This window comes from Nomascus leucogenys, chromosome 2, assembly GCF_006542625.1.
Source record: "Nomascus leucogenys isolate Asia chromosome 2, Asia_NLE_v1, whole genome shotgun sequence".
NCBI lineage: Eukaryota > Metazoa > Chordata > Mammalia > Primates > Hylobatidae > Nomascus > Nomascus leucogenys.
Genome location: NC_044382.1, coordinates 290,476 through 304,634, shown reverse-complemented (window position 1 = coordinate 304,634; position 14,159 = coordinate 290,476).

The following is a 14,159-nucleotide window of genomic DNA, read 5'->3' as shown; positions in this document are numbered from 1 at the left end:
GGCGTTCAGGCAGCGGAAAATCCGGGTCCTTGCGTGTTGTGAGCTCCCTGGAGTTACGTTCTTGCCAATTTCAGCTCAATTGATCCCCCTCCCCTGAGCTATCATTGGATACATTTTACTTCATTGAACACCTGACTGCTGCTTTTTCTGTAATCCCTCCGGGCAGTCATCTTTTCTGATTCTGTGTATAGTTTGCCTTTCCAGATCCGTGCCATTTAAGCTAGAAAAGGGGTCAGTTTTGAGATGATGTGAAAATGTTGAAAGGCTCCTTGTTATTAGTGGGAAGTATCTGATGTTGCCAGAGACTGGACTGGGGCACGGGGAGCACTACGGCTGCTAGACACTGCCTCACTGCGCTGTGGGTGGGGGGTGCTGGATTCAGCCTTACTGCCTAATGATTTGTGAGGATTTGTGTTTTCAGAGTAACATGTTTACCTTATGACATCAGTTCCTAATATGTGACGTGTGGGTCACAGATGCTGGTGTATTATTTCACATGCATTTGTATAGATTGTTTTCAGGGAATTCAGAAATTCTGTTATCTCTACGCTAGTGATTGTGCTTTCTTGATTTTTCTTTTCTCATTATTCTTAAATCCTCCTTTTTTTATTTGCATCTCAGTTCATTTATACTCGGGAAGTGCAAGACGTGGCTACTAGAAAGAGATGTCAAGAGAACCTGGAATCCAGTAGGCTACAATTTGGCAAATCTTAGCTTAAAACTTCCTAAATGTTGACCACAGTGGATGCAAATGGCTCTGTGCATCATCTGTTAAATATGGTCAGATGACCACCCAGGTTCAAGTGGTTTGTCACCAGGGTGATACGAGCCACACGGAGTGCCCTCCTCAGAGGGCATGCCTCAGAGACATTTATTTTGAGTGGTTTTCCAGTGAGTGATGCAAGATTTATGATCTATTTTAACAGCCTGCTTTTTATGCATTTGCTCAAATTTTTAGATTTTAGGTTTAGTTTTAGGTTTTGTGTCATACTTGCTCAACTAGGAGTGGTGGTCAAATACTGGACCTCATTAGCATGATAGCCTGCCCACCTTGGCAGGCTCCACTGGAGTGCTTGGGGCCTGCCTGGATTCTAGTCCTGGCTCTACCAGGTTTGTGTCCTCGCCGTTACTGGGAGGGAGTATTGAGGAAATGCATGCGAGGTGCTTCCCGTGATTCCTGGCACAGAGCAAGTGCTCAGTAATTGTCAGCTGTGAGTATTAGTAGTAGCTAATACACTACCATTATTCTTGGCTAAGAAGCCAGCTCAAAGCTTTGATGGTTTCCATTACCTGATGATGGTGATGATGGTTTCCACGTACTGAACACTCACACCGCTGGGCTAGGCGCTTAACCCAAATCCAAGGTCAGCATTATTGTTTGGGGTTCGGGGGAGACACCTCCTGCTCTGACTTGTGTGTTTGGGTTCCCGTATTTTCACCAGAGGGTGTTAGTCCTGCCCCAGTTCAGCTGGTCCTCAAAGCATATGTAGCTCTTGAACCATCAGCAAGTGTCAGTCAGAACATCATCTTGATTTCAGCTGGTACTAAATATCTACCAGGAGCCTGCTTGAGAGAGAGAATTGCCTGACAGGTGCTGAGTCCACCATTCCTGAGATACTTTGAAATCAGTGTCTGGCTTAACCCAAGCTGTGTATGGGGACCCTCTCACCGTGGCCCCAATGGAGTCACTTTACTTAGGCGCCCCCTTTTGCCTTGGGCTCTGAGCTTCCTCTGCCTTTCATCTCTGCAGAATGAAGCCCCACCTGCCCTTCAGGATGCAAAGCCCCCCTCTATAAAATGCGTGCAGTGGCCAGGTGCAGTGGCTCACGTCTGACCTCCCAACACTTTGGGAGGCCGAGGCAGGGGTATCGCTTGAGCCCAGGAGTTTGAGACCAGCCTGGGCAACATTGTGAGACCCTGTTCCTTGAATTGCCCTGGGAGATTTCCTCAGCTTGTGCTGGAGGCATGTGGCCCCATGAAGCCCGTAGTCACGGTTCACCCTGAGAGACGCTGGCTTTGGGGCTCACATGCCTGCTGTGGGCAGCCCCAGGAGATGGCCACCCTGTTTCTCCTGGAGCTGGAGCTGCGCGTCTTCTCAGCAACTGTGGTGGCTGTTCTGTTTGGTTTGCATCTTATAAACCGTTTGCCTGATTACATTTTCCTCTTCAATTTAGCTGCTAGAAAATTTAAAGTCAGGTTGGTGGCTCGCCAGTAATGAGAGTTTAGAGGTAAACTTTATGACATAGTCTTAGACTCTTCACTTTCTCCTCAGCCAACATGATTCACAGTTACTTTATTTTGCTGTACTGTGAGTGTCTTTGTGTTTCCTGAATTCCTTCTGGAATAAGGCAGGTTGTTAGTAAGCACAGGTTTCTGGTCCATCTCGTAGCCTCAGGCAGTGGGCGGTGCTGTCCCTGCTCCCTTTCTGGGTTACCTGTGGTAGCTCTCAAGTTGCAGGGCTGCGATTTGAAGCCTGATTTAGTACACGGTGTTTCTGTCGTGTTCGGTGGTGGTTTGCTCCTCACGTGTGAGCATTCACCCCGTGGCCCTGTTTCTCCACCGCACCTCTGCCTGGTGGCATCCTACTGGATGTCTCAGCCGAGCCACTCTGTTCTGAAGACGCCCTTGTCCTCCACCCCTTTGCTTTGGGCTCTGAGCGTCTTCTGCCTTTCATCTCTGTAGGATGAAGCCCCACCTGCCCTTCAGGATGCCAGCCTTGGCAACATTGTGAGAGCCTGTTTCTACAAAAACGAAACAAGTGTAGTGGTGCACGCCTGCAGTCCCAGCTACTTGGGAGGCTGAGATGGGAAGATCACTTGAGCCTGGGAGGTTGAGGCTGCATTGAGCTGAGATCAAGCCACTGCACTCTAGCCTGGGAGACAGAGCGAAACCCCATCTCAAAAAAACAAAGAAAGTGGATGTGCGCTGCTCCTGCCGTTGGATCATCGCAGCATTTTTCTTTTCTCTGATGTGTGCCTTTTTCCTCACCGTGGGGGCTCATGTTTTCATAGTTCCCTCTCGCTACTAGATTGTGAGCTGTGTGGAGGAAGGTTCATAATTGTGTTGTATGTACAGACACACAAAATTTGTCCTTGGATAGACACATATCAATCCGCTTCCTTCTCCTCTCTGAATTTCTTTATTTAAAAAAAAAAAAGAGATGGAGTCTCACTGTCTTGCCCAGGCTGGTCTCAAACTCCTAGGCCCAAGCGATCCTCCTGCCTCTACTAATATGAATTATTAGCCTGTACTATTTGAATTCCTATACTAATATGATTGAAATTAGTTTGACTTGTATAGTAATTGTTCTCCCAGATTGGGCTTCTGTTTTGATAGTAGAACTAAATTATTAGGCTATTTCAAGAAATTAATGTATTATTGGTAGAAAAACTGAAGCTACAAAATGGCCGGGTTTCTCACTTCAGTTAAATTTGTGCTTCTGAGTGCTTGTATTCTAGGTGAAACCGCACTGAGAAGGTATTTGTGGCCCGTTCGCTGATTCATTGATTAGACTTCTTTGCACAGGAGAGCTGCTAAAAATTACTGTGGTGAACAGGTATGAAGAAGAAGGCTGTTCTCTGCCCTTCTTTTTGCAATAAAATGTTACAAACTATCTTGAGTTTGATCCCTTTTCGGGTGTTTGGGTTTTTTTTTTTAAACATTCACATGTTTCTTGGAATTATAAGAAATTAACTTTGTGCTTCTGAAGTGGGTTTGCCTTAATATAACACTGATGTATTTGTAAGGGGCATTTTTAAAGCTGTACTTTAAAAAATAATTCTTACATTCGTTTGAAGGTTTTTTGTTTGTTTGTTTGTTTTTGAGATGGAGGCTCTCTCTGTCACCGAGGCTGGAGTGCAATGGCATTGATCTTGGCTCACTGCAACCTCTGCATCTGGAGTTCAAGCGATTCTCCTGCCTCAGCCTCCTGAGTAGCTGGGACTACAGGCACCTGCCACCATGCACAGCAAATTTTTTGTATTTTTAGTGGAGACGGGGTTTCACTGTGTTAGCCAGGATGGTCTCGATCTCCTGACCTCATGATCTGCCCGTGTCAGCCTCCCAAAGTGCTGGGATTACAGGTGTGAGCCAAGGGGCCAACAGGGTGAAACCCTATCTCTACTAAAAATACAAAATTAGCCAGGAATGGTGGTGTGCGCCTGTAATCCCAGCTACTCGGGAGGCTGAGGCATGAGAATCACTTGATCCCGGGAGGCAGAGGTTGCAGTGAGCTGAGATAGCGCCACTGCACTCCTGCCTGGGGGACAGTGAGGTTCCATCTCAAAAAAAATATAGAATAACTTTTGTTTAGGTGTTAACAAAATCCAGGCCAGACAAATCTAAACTTTAATCTCACACCCAGTTCCTAGATTAGTCCCTTCTCCAGCTCAGGTTCGGCCTAAGCCTCAGGGTTCCTCACTTGGTGGGCACCACCTGCTCCCTTCCCCACCTTTGTTCCTCTTTTTCCTCTGCTGGCTCCTCCGGGGTTGGGTGTGTTCAGTGGCGGAAACAGGCTAAAGGTCTTTGGCTTTTAGGTTCTGTTGATGGGTGAGTTCCAGATACTAGCTTTCTCTTGTAGGGTATTTCATTTATTCATCAAAAATATTAGAACACACCATTCATGTGCCAGACCCTGTTCCAGGCACTGGGGCTAGGGTGATAAATGAGATCAACAAAAATACCTGCCCACATTAATCTCCTGTTCTAGGGAAGACCAAAGAGAAAGAAAATACACGTGTCCTTAGTACATTAGAAGTTTGCAAGTAGTGTAGAGAAAAATAAAGTAGGTTGGACTCGGTGGCTCACACCTGTAATCCCAGCACTTTGGGAGGCTGAGGTGGGAGGATTACTTGAGCTCAGGAATTTGAGACCAGCCTGGCAACATGACAAATCCTGTCTCTACAAAAAAAAAAAAAAAAAAAAAAATTAGCTGGGTATGGTGGCATGCACCTGTAGTCCCAGCCACTGGGGAGGCTGAGGAGGGAGAATTGCTTCAGCCCTGGAGGTGAAGGTTGCAGTAAGCCGAGATCGTGCCATTGCACTCCAGCCTGGGTGACAGAGCCAGACCCTGTCTCAAAAAAAAAAAAAAAAACCAAAAGGAAAGAAAGAAAATGAAAAAACAAAGCAGAGATGGGGAAGCAGAGGAGAGGGCTGGTGCTGGGGTCACAGGGGAGGGGCTGGGGATGCACGGGAGGGGCTGGGGATGCAAGCTTTCCTGAGTTCCCACAGTTCTCTGCCCCTCTCCTGTCTCACAGGGCAAGGGCCACCTGGGGCTTGCGGTGGTTTTACACCAAGCTAATATCTTGTTCTTCCCAACAGACGGAGGCCCATTGAGGCTTCTCTGTCCTCCATGAGGAATAGCATTGGCCTAAACCTGCAGACAGCATTGCAAAGAGAAGTCAGGCAAACCCGCTGATGAAGAATGATTCCAGTGTGCTGACGGAGGCTGACATTTCTTGCCATGGGTGATTTAATGTTGGGCCTCAATTTTTCACTCCCCCCGTAAGAGTATGACATAGCCACAACCTTGCCAGGGCCCGAGGGAGGGTGGATGGACTTATCCATCCCATAGGTGTTGCTCGTGGCTGGGTGACTTGCTTCTGCCAGTGAGATTTTCACAGACACGGCACAAGCAGAAGCCTGGAATGTGTGGGCACTGCCAGGCCTGCCCTCTGAGGCTCTTGATTTTCCCCACGAGATGCGCGTGCCCCAGGGAACGGCGGCTCTGGCTGCGGGATGAGAGGCGTGTGGAGCAGGCATGGTTCCCATCCTTAGCCTGCAGTCAAGCCCAGACTAGATCAGCCTAAGCCCAGCCATGCCACGGGTGCAGGAGTGAAGAGCAAATGCTAACTGTCCATGGAATTGACTTTCAAAGGGGCGTGTCATGTGCCTCATCCCAGCAACAGTGAAGGCATTTCCCTATCAGTCAGTTGGTAAATGATTATTGACAAACAATGTGCTGGGAAGGTGGAGTGATTTGAGTAGATTTGGCCTCTATTCTCATGGGGCTTCCTTTCTAGAGGGGCAGGCAGACGATGGATGGATAAATATAAATGATTCTAATAGGTTGGTGCAGCAGTCATTAAAAGGAATGGCAAAAAAAAGAAAAGAAGAAATGGGGAGGAGCCGCTGCTGCAGTTCATTAATAGTAATGGCAAAAACCGCGATGACTTGTGCCCCAACCTAACACAGTAACCACGGGTGTGCAAAATGTGGCAATTGGGAAGTTCCGAGTGCTAGGAGAGCATCTAGCTTCCCGGCGTCAGGACACGGGGGTTGGCAACCTAACCAAGGTTAAGTCCAAGTGAGGAGGGTGGGCAGGGAGCGATATTTCAGTGGAGACTCCAAGGATGAATGGTATTTAGAGATTAAACCCCGATAGAGAGGGTGTGTGTCTGGCACAGAGAAGAGCCTGTGCAAAAGCCGGCGGGGCGAGAGGACACCGTGTGTTCCTCCACCTGAGGGGCGACCAGCAGGCTGGAGCTCAGCGGGTTGAGAGGAGGATGCAGAGCCCGGGAAAGGCACCCTAGGCAGAGGGCACAGCAGGGCAAAGGCCTGGAGTCGGGCCCGAGCCTGTGTGGTTTGAGGAACGGACAGAGGCCTGTCTGGCAGGAAGGGAACGGCACAGGGGAGAGACCTGAGGCCAGAGCAGAGGGCAGGGCTGTGCTGGGCACTGTGGGCTGTGGATGGTGCTGGCATTTCAGAGGGGAGACCATAGACCAGGGCAGAGGGCAGGGCCGTGCCGGGCACTTTGGGCTGTGGATGGGAGCTGGCATTTATGCTCAGGTGATGGGAATATGTTAAAAGATTTTAAGGAGGGGAATAGCAGTTGGGATTAATGTGTATTCTGGGAATCTCAAGAAAGTAAATTCATAGTTCGAATTTTCATAAGACTTCTGCACAGGGAGAGAGAAATAAGATCGCGTCTACAGCTGTGTGATGATTTTATGTAAAAATACTACTAAGTTTTTAAACGTGATTTCAAATGGTGCGTTTCTGTTTCACATTGGACATAAGTAGATTGCAAGGCTAATGGAAAATAGAAAAGTTAACTCATGAACATAAAAGAGATACCGATTTGAAAACAAAACATGTATTCATTTACTTCAGCTGCAGTTTTGTTGACTGCTGAATTTCATGAGAAGGGATTGTTCCGGGAGGGTCGTGGGGCTGAAGACCTGGAGAGGAGCTGGTGCTGCCGCTGTTCAAATCTGAGGGTGGTGGAGATGGGGCCTTGGGGAGCAACAGGTGCTGCCTTTTAAGTCTGAGAGTCATTGAGCTGGACGTCCAGGGAGGAGCCGGTGCTGCCGCTGATGTCTTAGGTTGAGGAGCTGAAGACAATGAAGGAGCCAGTGTGGCTGTTGTGTGAGGGTCGTGGAGCTGGAGATCCAGGTGGGAGAGGTGTTCTAGCTCGGGGAGTAGCTGATGTTCTACCGTGAGGTCCCTGCAGCTGCAGACCCGGAGAGGCATTGATGTTGTAGATTGAGGGCGGTGTAGCTGGAGACCCGGTGAGGAGCTGATGTTCCAATTTGAGGATCTTGCAGCTGCAGACGTGGAGAGGAGCCGATGTTCTAGTTTGGGGGTCTTGCAGCCGAAGACCTGGGGAGGAGCTGATGTTCCGGTTTGAAGATCTTGCAGCCGCAGACCCGGGGAGGAGCTGATGTTCCGGTTTGAGGGTCTTTGCAGCCGTAGAACCGGGGAGAAGCTGATGTTCCGGTTTCAGAGTATTGCAGCCGCGGAGCCGTGGAGGAGCTGATGTTCCAGTTTGAGGGTCTTGCAGCTGCGACCCGGGAAGGAGCTGATGTTCTGGTTTGGGCGTCTTGCAGCCGCAGACCCCGGGAGGAGCTGATGTTCCAGTTTAAGGGTCTTGCAGCCACAGACCCGGGAGGAGCTGATGTTCCGGTTTAGGGTCTTGCAGGCGCAGACCCGGGAGGAGCTGATGTTCCGGTTTTAGGGTCTTGCAGGCGCAGACCCGGGGAGGAGCTGATGTTCCGGTTTCAGGGTCTTGCAGCGCAGACCCGGGAGGAGCTGATGTTCCGGTTTAGGGTCTTGCAGCTGCAGACCTGTGGAGGCGCGGATGTTCCTGTTTGAGGGTTTTGCAGCCGCAGACCCGGGGAGGAGCCGATGTTCTAGACTGAGGGTCGTGCAGACGCAGACCCTGAGAGGCGCCGGTGTTTCAGTTTGAGGTTCGTGCAGCCAAAAACCCGGGGAGGAGCCGATGTTCCAGTTTGAGGTTCGTGCAGCCACAGACCTAGGGAGGAGGTGATGTTCCAGTTTGAGGGTCGTGTAGCCGCAGACCGGGGAAGAGCTGATGTTCCAGTTTGAGGGTCGTGCAGCCACATTCCCGGAGAGGAGCTGATGATCCAGTTTGAGGGTCGTGCACCGCAGACACGGGGAAGAGCTGATGTTCCAGTTTGAGGGTCGTGCAGCCGCAGACCCTGGGAGGAGCTGATGTTCCGGTTTGAGGGTCGTGCAGTGGCAGACCAAGGGAGGCAGTGATGTTCAGGTTTGAGGGTCGTGCAGCCGCAGACCCGGGGAGGAGCTAATGTTCCCGTTTGGGGGTCTTGAAGCCGCAGACCTGGGAAGGAGCTGATGTTCCCATTTGGGAGTATTGCAGCCGCAGACCCGGGGAGGAGCTGATGTTCCGGTTTGGGGGTGTTGCAGCCGCAGACCTGGGGAGTAGCTGATGTTCCGCTTTGGGGGTCTTGCAGCCGCAGACCCGGGGAGGAGCTGATGTTCCGGTTTGGGGGTCTTGCAGCCGCAGACCCGGGTAAGAGCTGATGTTCCGGTTTGAGGGTGGTGCAGCCATGGACCCGAGGAGGAGCTGATGTTCCGGTTTCTGGGTCTTGCAGCCGCGGATCCAGGGAGGAGCTCATGTTCCGGTTTGAGGATGGTGCAGCCGCGCACCCGTGGAGGAGCTGATATTCCGGTTTGAGGGTCTTGCATCTGCGGACCCGGGGAGGAGCTGAAGTTCTGGTTTGAGGGTCTTGCAGCCGCAGACCCGGGGAGGAACTGATGTTCCGGATTGGGGGTCTTGCAGCCGCAGACCCGGGGAGGAGCTGATGTTCCGGTTTGAGAGTATTGCAGCTGCAGACCTGGGGAGGAGCTGATGTTCTGCTTTGAGGGTCTCGCAGCTGCAGACCAGGGAGGAGCTGATATTCGGGTTTGAGGGTCTTACAGACCCGTGAAGGAGCTGATGTTCCAGTTGGACGGTCCTGCAGCCATGGACCTGGGGAGGAGCTGATGTTCCGGTTTCAGGGTCTTGCAGCTGCGGACCCGGGGAGGAGCTGATGTTCTTGTTTGAGGGTCTTGAAGCCGCTGACCCGGGGAGGAGCTGATGTTCCGGTTTGAGGGTCTTGCAGCCACAGACCCTTGGAGGAGCTGATGTTCCGGTTTGAGGTTCTTGCAGCCGCGGACCAGGGAGGAGCTGATGTTCCGGTTTCAGGGTCTTGCAGCCGCAGACCCGTGGAGGCGCGGATGTTCCTGTTTGAGGGTTTTGTAGCCACAGACCCGAGTAGGTGCCAATGTTCTACATTGAAGGTCGTGCAGCCGCAGACCTGGAGAGGAGCCGATGGTGTAGTTTGAGGATCTTGCAGCCAAAGACCCTGAGAGGCGCCGGTGTTTCAGTTTGAGGTTCGTGCAGCCGAAAACCCGGGGAGGAGCAAATGTTCCAGTTTGAGGGTATTGCAGCCGCAGACCCGGGAAGAGCAGATATTCCAGTTTGAGGGTCGTGCAGCCGCATTCCAGGGGAGGAGCTGATGTTCCAGTTTGAGGGTCGTGTACCCGCAGATCCAGGGAAGAGCTGATGTTCCAGTTTGAGGGTCGTGCAAACGCAGACCAGGGGAGGAGGTGATGTTCCAGTTGAGGGTTAGTTCCGCAGACCGGGAGGGCTGATTTCCATTTGAGGGTCGTGCAGCCGCAGACCTCCGTGGGAGCTGATGTTCCGGTTTGAGGGTCTTGCATCCGCAGACCAGCGGAGGAGCTGGTGTTCCAGTTTGAGGGTCGTGCAGCCGCAGGCCCGGCGAGGAGCTGATCTGCTTTGAGGGTCGTGCAGCCGCAGACCCGGGGAGGAGCTGATGTTCCGGTTTGAGGGTCTTGCAGCCGCGGCCCCGAGGAGGTGCTGATGTTCCGGTTTGAGGGTCTTGCAGCCGCTGACCCGAGGAGGTGCTGATGTTCCGGTTTGAGGGTCTTGCAGCCTCGGACCCGGGGAGGAGCTGATGTTCCGGTTTGAGGGTCTTGCAGCTGCGGACCCGGGGAGGAGCTGATGTTCCAGTTTGACGGTCTTGCAGCCGCAAACCCAGGGAGGAGCTGACGTTCCAGTTTGAGGGTCTTGCAGCCGTGGACCAGGGAGGAGGGATGTTCCGGTTTCAGGGTCTTGCAGCCGCAGACCCGTGGAGGCGCGGATGTTCCTGTTTGAGGGTTTTGTAGCTGCAGACCCAGAGAAGTGCCAATGTTCTACATTGAGGGTCGTGCAGCCGCAGACCTGGAGAGGAGCCGATGTTGTAGTTTGAGGATCTTGCAGCCCAGACCCTGAGAGTCGCTGGTGTTTCAGTTTGAGGTTCGTGCAGCCGAAAACCCGGGGAGAAGCCGATGTTCCAGTTTGAGGGTAGTGCAGCCGCAGACCCGGGGAAGAGGAGATATTCCAGTTTGAGGGTCGTGCAGCCGCATTCCAGGGGAGGAGCTGATGTTCCAGTTTGAGGGTCGTGTACGCGCAGATCCGGGGAAGAGCTGATGTTCCAGTTTGAGGGTCGTGCAAACGCAGACCCGGGTAAGAGCTGATGTTCCGGTTTGAGGGTGGTGCAGCCATGGACCCGAGGAGGAGCTTCTGTTCTGGTTTCTGGGTCTTGCCGCCGCGGATCCAGGGGAGGAGCTCATGTTCTGGTTTGAGGATGATGCAGCCGCGGACCGGTGGAGGAGCTGATGTTCCGGTTTGAGGGTCTTGCATCTGCGGACCCGGGGAGGAGCTGAAGTTCCGGTTTGAGGGTGTTGCAGCCGCAGACCCGGGGAGGAGCTGATGTTCCGGTTTGTGGGTCTTGCAGCCGCAGATCCGGGGAGGAGCTGATGTTCCCGTTTTGGAGTATTGCAGCCGCAGACCTGGGGAGGAGCTGATGTTCTGCTTTGAGGGTCTCGCAGCTGCAGACCAGGGAGGAGCTGATATTCGGGTTTGAGGGTCTTACAGACCCGTGAAGGAGCTGATGTTCCAGTTGGACGGTCCTGCAGCCATGGACCTGGGGAGGAGCTGATGTTCCGGTTTCAGGGTCTTGCAGCTGCGGACCCGGGGAGGAGCTGATGTTCTGGTTTGAGGGTCTTGAAGCCGCGGACCCGGGAGGAGCTGATGTTCCGGTTTGAGGGTCTTGCAGCCGCAGACCCGGGGAGGAGCTGATGTTCCGGTTTGGGGTCTTGCAGCCACGACCCGGGGAGGAGCTGTGTTCCGGTTTGGGGGTCTTGCAGCACGGACCCGGGGAGGAGCTGATGTTCCGGTTTGAGGGTGGTGCAATCACGGACCCGGGGAGGAGCTGATGTTCCGGTTTGAAGGTCTTGCAGCCGCAGACCCGAGGAGGAGCTGATTTTCCGGTTTGAGGGTCTTGCAGCCGCAGACCTGGGGAGGAGCTGATGTTCCAGTTTTGAGGGTCTTGCAGCCGCGGATCTGGGGAGGAGCTGATGTTCCGGTTTGAGGGTCTTGCAGCTGCGGACCCGGGGAGGAGCTGATGTTCCGGTTTGACGGTCTTGCAGCCGCAAACCCAGGGAGGAGCTGATGTTCCAGTTTGAGGGTCGTGCAGCCGCAGACCCAGGGAGGCGCTGATTTTCCAATTTGAGGGTCGTGCAGCCGCAGACCTGGGGAGGAGCTGATGTTCCGGTTTCAGGGTCTTGCATCCGCAGACCAGCGGAGGAGCTGATGTTCCAGTTTGAGGGTCGTGCAGCCGCAGGCCCGGCGGGGAGCTGATCTGCTTTGAGGGTCGTGCAGCCGCTGATGCGGGGAGGAGCTGATGTTCCGGTTTGAGGGTCTTGCAGCCGCGGACCCGCGAAGGAGCTGATGTTCCGTCTTGAGGGTCTTGCAGCCGCAGACCTGGGGAGGAGCTGATGTTCCGGTTTGAGGGTCTTGCAGCTGCAGACCCGGGAAGGAGCTGATGTTCCGGATTGAGGGTCTTGTAGCCGCAGACTTGGGGAAGTGCTGATGTTCCAGATTGAGGCTGTTGCAACCACAGACCCGGCGAGGAGCTGATGTTCCAGTTTGAGGGTCGTGTAGCTGCAGACCCGGGGAAGAGCTGATGTTCCAGTTTGAGGGTCATGCAGCGGAGACCTGGGGAGGCGCTGATGTTCCAATTTGAGGGTCGTGCAGCCGCAGACCTGTGGAGGAGCTGATGTTCCGGTTTGAGGGTCTTGCGGCTGCAGACCCAGGCAGGAGCTGATGTTCCGGTTTCAGGGTCTTGCAGGCGCAGACACGGGGAGGAGCTGATATTCCGGTTTGAGGGTCTTGTGGCCGCAGACCCGGGGAGGAGGTGATGTTCCGGTTTGAGGGTCTTGCAGCCGCAGACCCGGGGAGGCACCGGTTTTCCAATTTGAGGGTCCTGCAGCCGCAGACCGGGGAGGAGCTGCTTTTCCGGTTTGGGGGTCTTGCAGCAGCGGACCAGGGGAGGAGCTGATATTCCAGTTTGAGGGTCGTGTAGCCACAGACCCGGTGAGGAGCTGATGTTTTGCTTTGAGGGTCGTTCATCTGCAGACCCGGGGAGGAGCTGATGTTCTGGTTTGGGGGTCTTGTAGCCGCGGACCCGGGTAAGAACTGATATTCCGGCGTGGGGGTCTTGCAGTCGCGGACCCGGGGAGATGTTGATGTTCCGGTTTGAGGGTGGTGCAGCCGCGGACCCGGGAGGAGCTGATGTTCCCATTTGAGGGTCTTGCAGCCGCTGACCCGGGGAGGAGCCGATGTTGTAGTTTGAGGATCTTGCAGCCGCAGACCCTGAGAGGCGCCAGTGTTCCAGTTTGAGGTTCATGCAGCCGAAGTCCCGGGGTGGAAGCGATGTTCCATTTTGAGGGTCGTGCAGCCGCAGACCCGGGGAAGAGCTGATGTTCCAGTTTCAGGGTCGTGTAGCTGCAGACCTGGGGAAGAGCTGATGTTCCAGTTTCAGGGTCGTTCAGCCGCAGACCAGGGGAGGAGCTGATGTTCCGGTATGAGGGTCGTGCAGCGGCAGACTCGGGGAGGCGCTGATGTTCCAATTTGAGGGTCGTGCAGCCGCAGACCCGGGGAGGAGCTGATGTTCTGGTTTGAGGGTCTTGCAGCCGCAGACCCGGAAAGGAGCTGATGTTCCGGTTTGAGAGTCTTGCAGCCGCGGAGCCGTGGAGGAGCAGATGTTCCGTTTGAGGGTCTTGCAGCCGCGACTCAGGAAGGAGCTGGTGTTCCGATTTGAGGGTTTTGCAGCCGCGGACCCGGGGACGAGGTGATGTTCCTGTTTCGGGGTCTTGCAGCCGCGGACCCGGGGAGGAGCTGATGTTCCGCTTTGGGCGCCTTGCAGCCGCAGACCCGGTGAGGAGCTGATCTTCCGCTTTGAGGGTCTCGCAGCCCGAGACCAGGGAGGAGCTGATGTTCGGGTTTGAGGGTCTTACAGACCCGAGGAGGAGCTGATGTTCCGGTTTGAGGGTCTTGCAGCCGCAGACCCGTGGAGGAGCTGATGTTGCGATTGGACGGTCCTACAGACGCGGGCAGGAGCTCATGTTCCGGTTTGGGCGTCTTGTAGCCTTGGACCCAGGGAGGAGCTGATGTTCCGGTTGGAGGGTCTTACAGCCGCAGACCCGTGGAGGAGCTGATGTTGCGGTTTGAGGGTTTTTTTTTTTTTTTTTTTTTGGTTAGAAATAATTTAATTCAACTTCCTTTGATTTACATATGAAAGGATTGAAGTTTATCCAAGGCTACACAGGTAATGTTTAGAATCCAGAACAACAATTGGATTTTCTGCTTTCCAGGATCTTTAGCTCATCTTTCTTCTTTTCTACTTATGTATAATGCAGGAGCTGGGAAGTAGAGCTCTTTTAACTCTGCCTTGTTGTCGCTGGGTTGGTTGGTTGGTCTGTTGTATTTTTCATATGTTTCCCCATGTTGGCCATGCTGGTCGCGAATTCCAAGCCTGAAGTGATCAACCCGCCTCGGCCTCCCAGAGCGCCGG